This window comes from Orcinus orca, chromosome 8 (genome assembly GCF_937001465.1).
Source record: "Orcinus orca chromosome 8, mOrcOrc1.1, whole genome shotgun sequence".
NCBI classification, from domain to species: domain Eukaryota; kingdom Metazoa; phylum Chordata; class Mammalia; order Artiodactyla; family Delphinidae; genus Orcinus; species Orcinus orca.
Genome location: NC_064566.1, coordinates 20,374,965 through 20,392,510, shown reverse-complemented (window position 1 = coordinate 20,392,510; position 17,546 = coordinate 20,374,965). Strand labels below are relative to the sequence as shown.

The window sequence follows — 17,546 nt, the reverse complement described above, 5'->3', positions numbered from 1 at the left end:
TGCCCTCTCCATGTTCCCTTCCAATCACTATACTACCAGAGCCTATTAAGGGTAACCGCAATTTTGATTTCTGAAACCATAATTTAACATGTTTTTGTAGCTTATCTTAATGGCATTATAGAGTATGTACTCTTTTAAGTGTGGCTTCTTTCACTCAACATTGTGTTTCTGAGATTCATTGATATTATTGTTGAATTCCATTCCACTGTGTGAATAGCTACTCAACTGATGATGGTAATTAAGGCAGTTTCCAGGTTTGGGCTATCATGATTAATGCTAACAAAATCATCCTGGGACATATCTTCTGGTGAACATGTGTACAGTAGAATTTCTATGCTATGAGAAATGCATATATTCATGTTTAAAAGATTCTGCCAAACACTTTTCCAAAATAGTTGTACTAAATTATATTCTGACTAGTAAAGTATGAGAATTCTCATTGCTCAATGTAATTGTAACTTCTATCATTTTTGAGCACTTATAATAGTTACTGTTCAGTGAGTAGGCAATTTGCATAGATTATCAATAATCTTCATAACAACCTTGCAAAGTAGAATGAAATTTTCCCTTGGCAGATGAAGAAACTTTTGTCAATAAGGTTAATATATATCTCAAGGTCAAATAGCTAATAATATCAATGGAAGGACTCCAACTGTGGTGTGCCTGACCATATTGTTTCATAATCTTGATATTATCATAATCTTATTAGTCGAAAATTTAACAAGATAATGTTTGAGACGACCATCTGTAAACTTTAAAAATTCAATTGCCATTGTTGTTTCAATTTATATAGTTTCTTACACATTTTATATATTATCTGCATAACAACCTTGTGAGAAGGTATTACCATTTCTTCTGTAAATGAGGAAAATGAAGTTCTTACAATTAAGTAACATTCATGAATTTATATTGAATGACATCTCTAAGAGGTCAGAGTACATAGAGTATGGAATGTGAGTCATTTAAGGACAGGGACTCTTATTCACCACCGTATCCCTAGTGCTAGGAAGAGTGTCTGGCACATAGGAAGCCCTCAATAAATAATTGATGAATGATTGAATGACTGAATGAAAGAAAATCCAAAAAGGGATTATATGAACATGTTTCTCTAACTAGTAAGTATGTAGACAGGAGGCTGAACCTCAGTAATCTGCCTCAAACCCTTGGTAGAAAAAAAAAGGTCCCTCCTGGAGGATGTGTATATTAATTTTATCAAGTTTCTCTCTAAATAGAGTTGTTTTCACAAACCAAGAAAATCACTTTCTTTCTTTCTGTTAGAAATGCATACTGGGGAATTAAAGACATATGTTTGAATCGAACATAATCATCTGGGAAAGTTTGTTTTTTTATCCACCCATTTAATAAATATCTATCCACCCATTTAATAAATATCTTCTAAGTGCCTTCCAGGGACTAAAAAACATGCCATGTGCTGGGGATGACTGATGGAAATGGAAAACACATCCTTTGTCTTTATAAACATCATAGTTACAGTGACATATATTCCTTGGGACTCAGTTCCCTAATCTAAAAACTGAAATGATATTATCTAATATTGTAATAACAATATTAGAATATTTTGATGATTAAATGAGATAGTGTATCTATGAGATAACACTTGGCTGCTTATAAAATAGAATGGCCAATATTGTGAATATTCTTGATTTACCTTTAGCATAGTGAGCACCAATATATGGAATCATAGAAAACAGCATTTTAGGTGCAGTATCCCATTTCTGTTTTGTTTTATGGCCCTAGCATCTATAAAGAGAGGTATGCATTGATCCCTCTCTCACTCATTTATTGAACAACTCTTTTTTACTATATGGAAACCCCAAGTCTTTGTTGGTTTATCTAATTACTTTTATATTCTATTTTACAACAGAGAAGTTAGTTGTTTGCGGATTAAAATGCAACTTTCTGGCACTCAAAGAGTATAAATGCAATCCTCTGAAATGACTATCTCCTAGGATGCCACTTTCTTTGTTTGTTAGATAGTTCCCATTATTCTCTCTAACTTGCTGTGTGGCCTTTTTTCTCTTTCATCCAACAGGAAAGTTTCCAGACCTACAGTTTTTTTCAAACAGAACTTTCAGGCCACTAGAGAAATTATGCTTTCCCACCTGTGTTGTAAAAACAGTGTTTTTCTTCCCAAAGAGTACAGGTGTTAAGGCAGTGGATAGTGGCAGACAAACGGTTCTACATAGCCTCAGCCGGGAGTCCCAACAGAGTTCTGTCCTTCCACTGAGCTCCCAGGCCCAGGAAATATACACCTTGGCCCTTTCTTTGGTTCTGCCACTTGGAAGCTAGTCTGCTCAGAGCACATCATTGATTTCTAGGTCACAGTACAGCTACATTCCACTAGCGAGAATTCTGTTACAACACTAGCTTCAATATGAATAAATAATGCCCCATTCATTCTCCAGTCATTAAGTGAAGGTATTGTTTGTGCTAGACTTTGTGCTAAACATTGGCATTACAGAAATAAATATGACACAGTCCATTGCCACTAAGACTACAAAATACTATGCCTCTTGGTAGTGTCATTAAGAGACACCTGTGTAATTTTATTGATGAGTTCTGAAAGGTCAACTTATCTTGGTCTTGGAATTCTTAACCTCCCAAAGTCAGTAATCACAGCATTCTCTTCCTAAAGGAAACTTTTAAAATCTTTTCTCAGTTCCCCTGACTTCCTGTCCTGGGGGCAAGTCCAATGTTCCCTTCCCATCATGCTTACTCTTTCACTTACAAGACGGTTAAGACATAATTTAGGCAAAAATAAAAAGTGAAGAATAAAAACAACAACCATCACTGTAGTCATTTGTATATTCCCTAGTATTTCATGCATAGTGTCAAATATCTAGCTTGAAACTAGGATGTAGAAATCCCTATTAGTAGCCAAAGTGCAACAGCAAAAATCTCTATTAAATCTCCTGAATCTACTCACGGTAGGGGATCACTAGATCCAGCACAGTGATAACTCAGGCAACTGAACAGCAATGGTTTTACCCTCAACTTATTAACACATATAACTACTCATTCAGTTTAGCAGTCTGGAATATTCAACGTTGTTACATAACGAAGAGGTAAGCATTTCAAACTTAGTGCCTAAAAAGTTTCAAGTATATTATTTTAATGATAACTGATGTGCATGGTGCTAACATTGTTAATGCCAAAAAATGTGAAATATAGGCTTATTTTCTGTGATAAAGAATACAGGAAAATGTATGAAATAATTTTGAGTGATTTTTTTCACTTATAATGATTAAAATTTAAAAGATAATTTAAAAATTTCTTACCCCAAGTGGATACATTTCTGTTATTCAGAAAAGTAATTTTTTGAAATGTATGTGAAGGAAAAGTTATGATATATGTGTGTAAACTGTTTTGTCTGTGGGTGTGATATTTTCATTCATCTTAGTGGCATCATCTCTTTCGAAAAGAATCTCTTAACAAGTCTGTTAAAACAAAGTTAACAAGCACCTAAACTGAGATTAATTGGAGGAACTCAGTTCTTGAACTCTAAATAGTTGTTTACTTTAGAACTCACTGAAAACAAATTATTGAAAGAATAAATAATAAAATGAATAAGAAAAATACCTCAAATTCATTTTTAATATCAGTCATATGATTTTCATCAGCAAATTCAAGTAGTGGTAATAAGTGACAAAGATGATAATATAACCATAGAAGAAACTTAACTTTGCCTACCTAGCTTAAGTTTTGGCCAGAATGTCTAAAATTGTAGCCAAGAAGTTTTCTAGTGAAGGTGGGAAGAATCTAACTTCCAGCTAAACTAGCTCATGATTGAAATTGGAATGCTTGAGAAAATTCAAGGAGTCTGGCTGTGATTCCCTTTGAATTTAGGAAATCATTTGGAACATAGCCACTGTGCTCAAATAAAATTTAGCCATCCAATGTGCGCGTTGGGCTCATTTTGTGGTTATGTATGAGACTCCATCTAACATTACAGTAATAACATTTGGATTTTACTTCTGATTATTTTTTTGGTCATGTGCATTTCTTTCTCTGCTTTTGACCAGACATTTCTATGCAGGAGATCAGCTGATGTAAGGCACCAACACCATGCTTGGAGATGTTGAGGTCACTCTAGTACAGTAAGAAGAGCTAGTTTGGTTCCAGACCCTTTGGCAGGAGGATGACTTGAAGGCATATGCTGCAATGGGAGAAGCTGCTACTTCTGTCATTTTCACTCTCTCCTTCACAAACTTCCTGGCAAGGGAAATACCACAAGCAAGGAGGAAGAGAAAGAATCCATTACAAAAAAATTTTACTTCTGTTCAGTCTCACATGGTGCAACAAAATGTATGCACATAATTTCCCATTATGCTTACAGAAGGAAAGGTTCACTAGGTGAGAAATAGACATCATTTTCTGGGAAATTTCTTGGCAACTCTTAGACAAGTGAGATGAAAGCAATAAATATCAAATTAGTGAAAAATTGAACAAGGTAGTAAGGGCTGGTAAATAAAATCAGTATCTAAGTCTAATCTGTGAAAAATTGCCTTTCTCTCTCAATCACTGAACTGGCCATTGACAAAAGTGCTCAGGATTCTTCAAACAAAATCATTAAACACAAAACCCTAGTTAGATTGAAGAGAAACTGTTTTCAAACTAATGCTTTCATGTAGGCACAGAGACCTTAATGAAATTAAACAGCAACAAAAAATAAATTTATAGTATTATATGACTTAGATCATGGTTTAAAAATACTAGACCAATGTTAAGGTCAATCTCCATGTTTACTGGAGAAAGGCTATGCTTACAGTTACACCCTTGGGGAAACTTCATTGTCTCTGAGGACCATCCCAACCATTTCTTTTTCTTTCTTTTCATAGCTGTCAGTTATTCAGACATTTTTGTATTCCTTTTTCTCAGTAACCAGAATATTCTTGTGCTCACCTTTGCCCATTCACTCTCAGACACACTAAGCTGATAGATATTATTCTTCTGACTTCTCAGCTTTCTTACTTTCTCCAAAAGTAATCACATAGCATCCTCCTGAATTTTCTACACTTTAAAAAAAATGCATAAGCCTTTCAGATGTGTGGTGAGGGCAAAAGTAGAGTTTTTGAATTGACACAAAATTTTCCAGAAAAAAGTAATAGACCAACTAAGATAGCAAAAGAAACAGCAACTTGAAAATGATACTTTCAAAACTTGATGGTAGAAAAGCCTGACAAACTTGAGAACATGGGCAGTAAGACCATCCTAAGATCAGGAGTCATCTGCTGGGGATCAGAGAGAAGTGAAAGGAGGTTCTTGAATGGACCCTATAAACTAATGTAATACAGCATATGCTCACATCCCCAAATAAAGGAATGTTTCTGCCCATAATGAATAGAAACCTGGGTAAGGGGCACAAAAGTCAATCAGTGAAATCGAGAAAATTCCTTACGCATTCTAAATTTCTGGTGAGTACAAAAACGCCCCCCCCAAAACCCACTACGTCTATGGGTGTAGGAGAATACATATGAGAATTTATAGAATTGTGTTGGTCTGAGTTCTTATGACCTTCAGAAATATCCACTAGGTACTCCTTTAAAATGGCAGAGCCTACTCATGAGGAAATATACTGAAAATAGAAAACACATTGAGCACGGCAAATGAAAAAACAATCTACAGAATAGGAGAGAAAATACTTGCAAGTGCTATGACCAATAAGGGGTTAATATCCAAAATACATAAACAGCTCATACAACTCAATATTAATAAAACAACTTGATTAAAAAATGGGCAGAAGACCTGAATAGACATTTTTTTCTGAAGAAGATATACAGATGGTCAACAGGCACATGAAAAGATGCTTAACATTGCTAATCATCAGAGAAATGCACATCAAAGTCTCACAGCTGTCAGAATGACTATCATTCAAAAGTCTACAAATAACAAATGTTGGCGAGGATGTGAAGAGAAGGGAGACATTGTACACTGTTGGTGGGAATGTAAATTGGCGCAGCCAGCCGTTGTGGAAAACAATATGGAGGTTCCTCAAAAAACTAAAAATAGAACTAGCAATTCCACTCCTGGGTATATATCGGAAGAAAACAAAACCACTAATTTAAAAAGATATATGCACCCCAATGTCCATAGCAGCATTTTTTTACAACAGCGAAGTATGAAAGTAGCCTAAGTATCCATCAACAGATGGATAAAGAAGATGTGGTACATATGTATGTTTGCATACACACACTCACACACACACGTGTGCGCACACACACTGGAATACCGTACTCAGCCATAAAAAAAGAATGAAATTTTGCCCTTTACAGCAACATGGGTGGACTTGGAGGGCATTTTGCTAAGTAAAATAAGTTAGGCAGAGAAAGACAAACACCCTAGGTTATCACTTATATGTGGAATTTAAAATATAAAACAAACTAATAAATATAACAAAGCAGAAATAGACTCACAGACAAAGAGAACAAACTAGTGGTTATCAGTGGGGAGAGGGAAGCAAGGAGGAGAAAGATAAGGGTAGGGGGGTCAAAAGATACAAACTTCTATGTATAAAAATAAATAAGTCACAAGGATATATATGTGCAGCACAGGGGAAATATAGCCATTATTTTGTAATAACTTTAAATGGAGTATAATGTCTAAAAATGTTGAATCACTACATTGTAAACCTGAAACTAATATTTTATATCAACTTTTCAAAGAAACATCTGAGCAGATTTCCATTATATGGAACTGAACAGAAATGTGTCACATGTCCATTCCTAAATAAAACACTGGAGAGAAAAATGAGACCACTTTGATTTTCTAATATCAATCCCAATTTATTCCCTGGGAGAGCTTGCATGGCCACCAAATACGGGATTCTGTAAATGAAGAAAGTGAGGACGGTAGTTGTTAGGTAGGTAACCCACAGTGTCTCTCATACTAACACATGGTTATCCAACTAAAAATGTTCATTTTAACTTCTCAAAGATCTCAGGGCGAACCATATTTAATTACAGAGAGGGAAGAGTTAAATGGCCATCTTTTTCTGTTCTCCAAACTTTATACATTTAGAAAGTTAAAAACTCCATGAACTGAGAAATTAATATTTCCAAACATTCTTAATGAAAATATTTGGAATCCACTAGAATGTGAACTTTAAAGGTCAGAGATTTTTGTCAGTTTTGTTTACTGGTACATCCCAATGTCTAGCACTGTGCCTGGCATTTGGTAATTGTTCAACGAATATTTGCTGATTGTGTTGAATAACTAAATGGATGTGTTTACATATGAAAAAGGAAGGAAAAAATAGAGCTTTAAAATTTGAGAAAAATTCTTGCCACATGAATTTATTATGGCCTTAATGTAGACGTGTGGGAGTATTCGGATATATTTTACTTCCCAACTTGTTATGTTTTTGTCTCACAAACAAAAAAAATGCCTCAGAGAAGGATATGACACCTGTGCTGTACCCTTCAAAGCATTGCCCTTAGCTTGGTGGATAAACTAAGAGAGTATTTCAGTGAAGATGCTGAGAATGCTAACATATTCTATATATAATATTTTACTCGTTACTTTTTCTCCCTCTTCCCACATCGTCTCACTAAGAGGTCCTTTTATATATTATTTATGTCATCTGTGCCATATTTTTAAACCTATGAGACAACTTGATACCTCCTTTGGGAAAGTTGTTAAACTGAGCATAGGGTTTTAGATGTTAAAAAGTAGTGAAAGACCCCAGACATCGATTAAAAAAAAGTATGCCATTGAAATCAATCTACTAGTTCAAGGCCTGCTCACTCATTAGGGAGCTAGAAACATTTATCCAGGATTTTCTGATGTATAATGGAAATTTAAAACACTGTATGAAAGTTTCATTTTGCATGCTGGGAACTGAAAATCCAAAGCAAAACTTGCTGTTGATGCATTCGTTTTCCGCATTGTTGCTGCTGCTGCTAAGATGACTATTTTTATCACTACTAATTTATAAACAGTTAAGAAATTCTTTAAGTTTTTTAATAAAAAATAATCATCAGCAGCATGTTGGCATCTCCATGGGGAATATATACTGTGAAAAAGGTAACAGTGAGGGATGTAGCCAAAAAGTTGGAGAAGCAATTCAGAAATCCAGCAATCTCTTTTAACACTGACAAAGTAAGAGAACATGTTTCTGAGTTTGATTTCTGGGAAAGATTTTCAACTGCGGAAATAAAAGCAAGAATTAAATAATGTTGCCAAATATTGATGGACTAGGCCAGGGGTCCCCAACCACTGGGCTGTGGACCGGTTCCAGTGCGCGGCCTGTTAGAAGCCGGGCCGCACAGCAGGAGGTGAGCGGCGACCGAGTGAAGCTTCATCTGCCGCTCCCATTGCTCACATCACCCCCTGAACCATCCCGCCCCCACCACTCCCCACCCCCGCCTCCGCCACCGGTTGGTAGGAAAACTGTCTTCCAGGAAACCGGTCCCTGGTGCCAAAAAGGTTGGGGACCGCTGGACTAGGCATCTGAAAGTTGCAGCTGGACTTAAATCTAGGTATAAGAGAAATCCTTATGCTACCAGTTTCAGGACAATATGGGGTTCTCAAGTAAGAAAGGCCTGGTGACACTGGGGAAAAAATGAAGCTATGAGCCAAAAACTCTAGTACAGCAAAGTGGCAGGTAATGTTAATACCAAATCCACAATACCTATTATAAATCAGGAAATAATTCATGCTTTCTAGCTCATTAGATTTGAGTATTCTGAAATTTAGAAGCCACCTGCATCTTTTCTTAGTCCACCTATTAATTTTTTACCCTAAAAAAATAAGTTTCAGAATTAGGACTTATGAGTTTATATGTTTTATTTTCAACCTGTGCTGCTCAACAGGGTAGCCACAAAACACACGTGGCACTTATATGTAACTCTAAATTACTTAAATTTAAATAAAATGTAAAATGCAGGTATATAGTTACATTAGCCATCTTTTATGTGCTAAAAACTCACATGTGGCTTGTGACTGCCACACTATTGGACGGTGCAGATACAGAACATTTTTAGTTACAGCAAGTTCGATTGGGTAGCCCTGCATACAAAAAACAAGTTTATGCTAAAACGTGTGCACGTGCTGCATTTAAATCTCTAAGTCAATTATTTTACAAGCATTCTTATGGGGATCTTAGGATGAGGATAATATTCTTTGATTAAGCAATGAACTTCCTTTCCTAATAAATGAGGATCACTTTTACTATTTTATACCTAATACATAATCAGTTTAAATACTCTTCTCTCTGAATATACTTTCATTTCTTCCCTCTGTATTACACCATATGGGTTCACAAAGAGATTTATTATCCTGTACTTTGATCCAAACTTCAATTCCCTGGTCAAAAAGTTTCATCCTTCCCACTTCCCTATTCCTCTCACTTTGTCTATGAATTATCTATATCTAATCTTGGTGCCTGGCACTCATGGTCTTCTACAGCCTCTGCCGGATCTGATCTTCCTGCCTTTCCTACTCTTATACTGCTAAGGGTATAGACTCATTCCTATATTCAAATAGAAATCATCCACTTCAGGCAAATTGCTATTCTCTTTCACTGCCTAATCCTGATTTTTTTTTTTTTTAAACAACACACAACTCTTTGCTTCTGGGCACATAGAAGTAAATCAACTATATCATTAAATATTACCGAACGCCAACTGTATATAAGGCTGTAATGTAATATCCTCCATTCTAATCAATGCTTGAGAAAACTATAAAATTCTAAGAATTAACATTTCCAATGAAATGTTCTCTAGCCTGATGCACCTACTAACTCCTCTCATCTACACTTTAATGGTATATACTATAATTACACCTAATTTTATAGTCATTGCATATTGTTCATTAAAGTATCTGAATTATTGACAGGTCACTTATTATTTTCACAGGCTTAATCTAATACTTTAAGGGATTGCAACCAAGTTTTATCTACCTCTGTGTCCTGTGTGGCTCTTCACATGGTATCTTGTAATCATTAACTTGCTTTGGTCAGTAAAATTCTTTTATTGTTGAGAGAGTTGGGTTTGATTTACCAGGAATATATTTCAATTCTACCAAGCAACAAAAATTTCTTTGATGTTTAGTCACAAGCTGTGGCAATACCTAGATATGGGAAAATATTTATACAAGATTTTACTGGGCCAGAAATGCTTATATGTTTGCCCAACCCAACAGCAGAACTGCTGGCTGATTCACAAGCAGTTCACCTCTGATCTCAGCCATCTCTGCAGCCCATTTCCCTAGACCCCCAGCATCCTCAGTTTACTGCAGTTCTAGTAGCTTAGCCAACTATCAAATGAAGGATGCTCATTAGTCTGACCATGGGGAGAGCACCAATTCAAACTTCACTAAGTAAGCCCGTGGAAGTCTTACGTAATCTCTGAAGAATGGTAGTGTGAGTAAAGGGAAACAATAAGTTTTCCTTACAAACATTCCACTCCCTAAAAAAGGTCATTTCATCTCTGCCAACTCTCCACTTGGGCTAAAGGAACAAGTACAACAAGGGTTGGGGGGGTAGGTTGGATAGTCGTTACTACAGTCAATTCTCTAACTGAAATATCTGAGTAAGCCTTTTTGTGAGATGCCTGGTGTGAGAATAGACAGGCAGAATTCTAAGATGGCCCCCATGATATTATAACCGTGATTATGTCATGTTACACAGCAAAAGGGATTTTGCAAATGTAATTAATGTTGCTTAGTTAACCTTAAGACATAGAGGTTACCTGGGTAGATTTAATCTATTCACGAGTCTTTTAAAAACAGAGTATTCTCTGGCTGGTTACAGAAGAGAAAGACAGATTTCAAGCATGAGGGATTTGATGGGATGGAAAATTTCCTTTGCTGAGGAGGTCATGAGGCAAGGATCTGAGAATAGCTTATAGCATCCGAGAGCAGTCCCAGCAAAGTATTAGGGCTTCAATCCTACAAAGATAAGTAATTAAAGTCTGTCAATACTCTGAATAGGCTTCATAGCAGATCCTTCCTCAGAGTCGAGAGCTTCCAATAAAAACCCAGCCTGACCAACACTTTGATTTTGACCTTCTGAACTCCTAAGCAGAGAAACCAGTAACACTACTGAGACCTTTGATCTACAGAACTGTGAACCAATAAATTGGGTATTATTTAAAGCCACTAAGTTTGTGATAATTTTCCAAGCAGCAATAGAAAAGTAGCATAATATTTAGAAACACTACTACTGCTACTACTACTACTACTACTACTACTACAAATAGCAAACACATATTGTGCTTATTTAATGCCAGGTGCGCTTCTAAACACTTCACAAACATCAATCATTGCTTATAACAACATAGAGAAAAGGTATATAATTTTTTCAAATATAGATGAAGAAACTGAGGTACATGAATATTAAGTAGCTTACCCAAATAACAAAGGTAATAAGTGGTAGAACTGGTCTTAAAACTGAGGCAATCAGACTACAGATGTCACACTCTAAATTACACATTATATCAACACATTTTTTACAATACTATTGCATCCACTCTCATTACATTTATTTAAGACTATTTGCATTCAGTTTTTTTTTTAATTATAAACTCCCAGTTGTTTGGTTTCAACCCTGACTAAATTCATTCATCCAGCAAATATTTACACAATGATTTGATTGCTAGTATACAGAAAGCATAATGGCCCTCAAAGCAGCAAAGATAAAATGTTTATTGAAACTAACAAAGATATTAATCTGGTTAAATTTTAAGTCTAATAAAGGAAAGAAACAATATGTAAATAAATAGATGCTACAGGATGCATTTTTCAGAAGGATGAGGTAGCTAACTCAGTATCCCAAATCAACAGCATTTTACCAATCACCCACTGTGTTGGCATTTTGCTGTTGTTTTCTTTTTTCTTTTTTAACATTTTGTTCACTGTGATTGTTGTTTTGTTTTACCTTTGATTTGATTACTATTGCATTTTCAATACCTAAAAGAGGACTTTGGGATATAGGATAGTAAATAAATATTTCCAAGAATAAGTAACTGTATGAATGTATAGATACAAAAAAATACCTGCTTACTCCACTGGTTAGGTAACAAATAGAACTTCTGTAAGCACCGTGTTCACTGAAAAGGCATATATTTACAGAGTAGAAATAATGAACTTTAAAATCAAAGTGATTTTGACATTGTCCCTTCTAGATAGCTTACAAAAGATTGCAAAATACCAGTATGTATTACCAGCTGTAAAATTAAGTGAATACCAGATAAACTGAAATATCATAAAGAAAGAAGTGGGGGGAGAGAGAGAGAGAAATGAAGGAAGGGAGGGAGGGAGGAAGGAAGGAACGAATGAACAAATGAATTAACGAAAAAGAGAAAAGAAAAAAAGGGTAGATAGAGAAAAGCTGTTGAAGCAAATAATCAAATTCCAGAGAAGGACAAACTGTTACTAGGCAAGCAGAGATGAGAGGCCACATTAAAATCTGGAGGGCTTACTGGGTCTGGGGCATGAAACATTGGAAAAGTAAGTTTATCCCAGGCAAGTAAATCTTGCTGCAATTAGGAGAAATCAGCTGAATGAAAAATGGTCACATGTGGACTAGCGTGAAAGACCTGAATCCAGAAGTGTCTAAACCATAGGGCTAGTTTTCTCTGCACTTCCTAATTTTTGCCATGGGACTTTTGCTGAGTAAGAGGAGAAAGGGGAATTTGGGGAAGTAGGATGGAAAACAGCAAAAGATCCTGAGTCTCATAGTACGTACATCCCACAGCCTGGCTGGAGGAAATGGCCTGAAACCACCCATAAGATATTGTAAATCATCAGGGAATTAATAATAATTAAAGTTCTAATTGAGGTCTGAGCCACTTCAAATTCTGATTAGAAGGAGGAAGTAAACAAATCCTCACCCTTGCTGCCTGACAATGAAAAGAACAAGTTCTTTCTGAGGGAAAATTATTATCTGCTTCAGTCCCTACTGTTCTTTGCATATAAAATGTCTAGTACAAAATACAAAAAACTGTGAGATGTGCAAAGAAGCAGGAAAATGTAGATCATAATAAAAAAAAATGCCATCAATTATCAGTAGACCACATCTTCAAATGGCTCATGTTGAATTTAGAAAACAAAGACTCTATTTAAATATGTTAGGTGGTTTAAATCAAAGGATGGAGAAATGTGGATGGAAAGATGAAGTAATAAAGCAGAAAAATGAAACTGTAAACCAAATTTCTAGGACTGAAAAATAAAATAACTATAATGAAGAATTAAATTGGATGAAATTAATAACAGAAATGACAAAGAACAAGTAAGGTCTGACTGAGAACAAGTCAATGGAAATTGCCCAGATTGAAGAGAGAATAATAGGAGGAGAAGGAGAAGAAGAAGAAGAAAAGAATATCAGAGACAGAGATGTGTTGGTAAAGTTTTGCATGGTCAAAAACACACGTAACTGAAATCTCAGAAGAACAGAGTGAAAGAAGAAAAATTTGAAACATAATGGCCACGAATTTCCCAAAACAATTAAAGATATCAATCAACAGCTCCAAGAAGCTCAGCAAATTGCAAGCAGAATAATTACCAAGAAAACATCTAAGCACATCACAGTCAAATCACTGAAAACCATAGATAAAGATACAACTATTTAAAATATTCAAAGAATAATTCAGTTGTCCTTCAATATCCCTGGGGGATTGGTTCCAGGACCCACCAGAAATACCAAAAACCACAGATGCTCAAGTCCCATAGTGGGCCCTCAGTGTCCACAGTTCCACATCTATTGATTCAACCAACTGTGGATCGCTTAGTCCTGTATTTACTGAAGAAAATTCACTTGTAAGGGAACCCACACAGTTCAAACCCATGTTTGAAGGGGACAGCAATAAAAAATAAGGCTGACTTCTCCCAGAAACATTGTAAGCAAGGCAGCAGTCTTTAAAATATTAGAAAGAAAAAATAAAAGTTACCTTTAATTATCAAGTAAAAATATTCTACAATATTAAAGACAAAAGAAAGATATTGTCAGGCAAACTAAAGTTGAGCAGACCCATGATATAAGAAATAGTAGAGAACCTTTTTTTTGCTTATGGCTATTTATTTATTTAGGACACAGAATGTGGCATCTTAGTTTCCCAACCAGGGATCAAACCTATGCCCCCCTGCACTGGGAGTGCAGAGTTTTAACCACTGGACTGACAAGGAAGTCCCTAATTATCCCTTAATGAAAGACTGAATTATCTCTTAGTGAAAGACTGAATCTGTAAGAAAAAATATGAAGAGCCAGAAAAGGGAAAAACTGGCTAAATATGAAAGACAAGTATAAACATCTCCTTTAAAAGACTATTGAAATTTTGGAGCAAATATAATTAACATAGATCAGGGTGCTTAACATATGTAGAAATAAAATAAATTTAAATAATACATAAAGAGGAGCCAAGTTGTAAATGAAAGTATACTTATTGTAAGTTCCTTACATTCTTCCTGAAGTGATATAAAAATAATGCAAAATGGACTATGATGAATTAATGATTTTTTAAAATCTCTAGAGTGGCCACAAAAAATATAAATTAAAAGGCATATTGAAAAAGTCACAGTAAGTATTAAAATATAATACTAAAAATACTGGCTTAAAGAAATATTAAGCAAACAACAATAAAAAATGATGAAACACATAATTGTTGTTTGTACACACACAAACAGTGTACTAGAAGTGTACTAGAAAACTAACTTTATCAGTAATTGCATTATAAAGGTACTTAAAATGTTAATTAAAAGCCAAAGACATAAACCAAATAAAACAAAAAAACATGATCAAACACTCAAACAAATAAACAAAACACAAGTCCTAACATAATAAGGACCACCCATAAGGATCACTTAAAATATAAGGATACAGATAGGCTGAAAGTAAGCAAATAGCAGATTATACATTATCTTAATAGTATCCATAAGAAATATGGGGTGGTTATATTAATAATCACATAAATATATGAATAGGGTATTATATATTGATAAAGGTATGAGGTAGTAAAGAGAATATAAAATTATAAAGATGTATACACCTAAAATGTATAAAGTCCATGCCTCACCAAAGAAGAACATAGAGAATGGAAATAAACATATGAAAAGATGTTGCACATCATATCTCATGAGGGGAATGCACATTCAAACAGCTCTTCAGATTACTTTAAAAAAGAGAGAGATTTAGTACTTTATGCCTGTCATGAAATTGGTACATTTCATCAGTTTTTAAAAAATTTATGGATATATTTTTTAAATTATCTTTTCAAAGTTTTCAGTGTCTGTAGTTATATCAATTCTTGCATTCCAGATATTGGTAATTTTCTTTCCATTCTTTTCCTTGGTTAGTTTGGATAGAGCTGTATCAATTTTGTTGATCTTTCATTAGAACGTACTTCTGGTTTTATTTATTTTTCTCTATTGTTTTTCTATTTTCAATTTTATTATTTATGTTCTTATATTTATTATTTTCTATAGTCTCCTTGCTTTACCTTTAATTCATTTTTTAAAATATATTTTTCTTTTTAGGTACAAACTTAGAATATTGATTTGAGACCTTTCTTCTTTTCTGATGTAAACATTTAGTGAAAAAAATTTCTCCCTAAGCTCTGCTTTAGCTGCATCTCACAAATTTTGATATGATATATTTACATTCAATTCAAAATATTTTCTGGTTTCTCCTGGCACTCCTCTTTGACCCATATGTTATTTAGAAATGTGTTTAATGTCCTATTTGGGAATTTCAGAGGTATTTTCCTATTATTTATTTCTAGTTAAATTTGATTATGGTAAGAGTACAAAATTTAATTGACTTCAATTTGTTTTTAATTTTCTGGGATTATTTTATGGCTATTATATGATTGACCTTGGTGAATGTTTTGTGTGCCTTTGAAAATAACATGTATTCAATGTTTGTTTGGTTAAATGTTTTAAAATGTCACATAATAAAAGTTAGTTGATAGTATTATTTAGGTCTATTTTATTATTGATTTTATGTCTACTTTTTCTATCAACTGTAGAGAAAGGAGTGCTAAAATTTTCAGTATAATGGCAAATTTGCATACTCTTCCCATTGCTTGTGTTAGCAGTTAGCTCACTTATATTTTATGTACTTAACTGATAAAGTGCAAACTTAGGTCTACCATTTTGTTATTTTTCTGTTTGACCTTCCCATGCTGTTCATCCTCTGTTCCTTCTTTGGGGCTATTTAAATTTCATTACTATTCCAAATTTAATATACCTATTTACTTTTTGCTTCATGTTTTTGTATTTTCTTTTAAGTTGTTACTCTAAGGATTACATTATACACACCTAATTTATACTCTACTTAGTGTTATCATTTACCACTTCAAAGAAAATGTAGACACTTTACTGTCGTATCAATCACTTTATCCTCTCTGTTTAGTTTTAGTTTTCATATATACTATTTTTAATATCTTGAAGCCCACCAGAAAATGTTATATTTTTTGCTTTCAATAGTCATACATATTTTAAAGAATTTAAGAAGATTAAGACAGTCTTTTCTATTTATCCAGTCTTTTATATTCATGGTGAATTGCTCATCTTTCATTCATAAAAATATATATTTCCCTCTGTTATCATTTCCCTTCAGCCAGAACTCTTTTATTTTAAAGCAGGCACACTGGTGACAGATTCTTTTAGTTTTCTTTCATCCAAGAATGCCTCTTTTTTTTTTTCTTCATTCCTGAAGTTCATATTCACTTGGTATAGAATGTGTTGACTTTTTTTTTCTTTCAGGACTTTAAAGATATTGCCCTATTGTCTTCTTTTATAGTTTCTGGTGTAAAATCCTTATTTATTCACTCATTATTCCTGTTTATAACATTTTTTCCTGTGGATGGTCAAAAGATCTTTGTCTTAACCTTTGGTTTTCTGATGTTTTAGTTTGATATATCTTGGTGTGATTTCGACTTTATCCTCTTATGGGTTTTCTTAGTTTCTGGAATCTTTAATGTAGGTCTTATACCAATCTGGGGTTTTTTTCAACCATCATTTCTTCAAATATTTTTTCTGTATCGATCTCTTTCTCCTCTCCTTCAGGGACTAAAGTGACACAAATGTTATATCTTTTGATATTATTCCACACATCCTTGTGGCTTGTTTAATGTTTTTCATTTTTTTCCCTGCTCCTCGGATTGGATATTTTTATTGATTTATCTTTCTTTTATGCCATCTTCATTCTGCTTTTGAGCTCCCTAGATGTGTTTCATATGTTGTAGTTTCAGTTATAAAATTCCCATTTTGTCCTCTTGTATAATACCTATTCATTGCATAATATCTTTTCAGCTTTTATCTTTCCATTTATTTCAAGGGTGTTCAACTTTACCTTATAAAGCATAGTTATAATAGCTACTTTAAAGAGTTTATCTGATAATTCAAACATCTGGATCATCATTGGGTACTGACTTTTCCTTTAAGAACATAGATTTAATCAATTGATTAGATTTATTTGAGCAGCTAGATGTTCCTGATTCTTTGTATATCAACTGGTTTTGGAATGCATCTTGGAAATTTTAAATGTATTGTGAGCATATTGTGAGAATATGCTAAATTTTTTGGAGCAT

General features: G+C 34.2%; 1 long non-coding RNA gene across 1 annotated transcript in view; it reads right to left on the bottom strand.

The window, feature by feature from the left end:
• LOC125965118 (uncharacterized) overlaps positions 1-10,015 on the bottom strand; it is a 29,358-nt gene extending 19,343 nt beyond the window's left edge. The window contains exon 1 of the long non-coding RNA XR_007478650.1: positions 9,920-10,015. This is a non-coding gene — a long non-coding RNA (uncharacterized LOC125965118). The remainder of the gene's footprint in view (positions 1-9,919) is intronic.
• Positions 10,016-17,546: the final 7,531 nt, after the last annotated feature.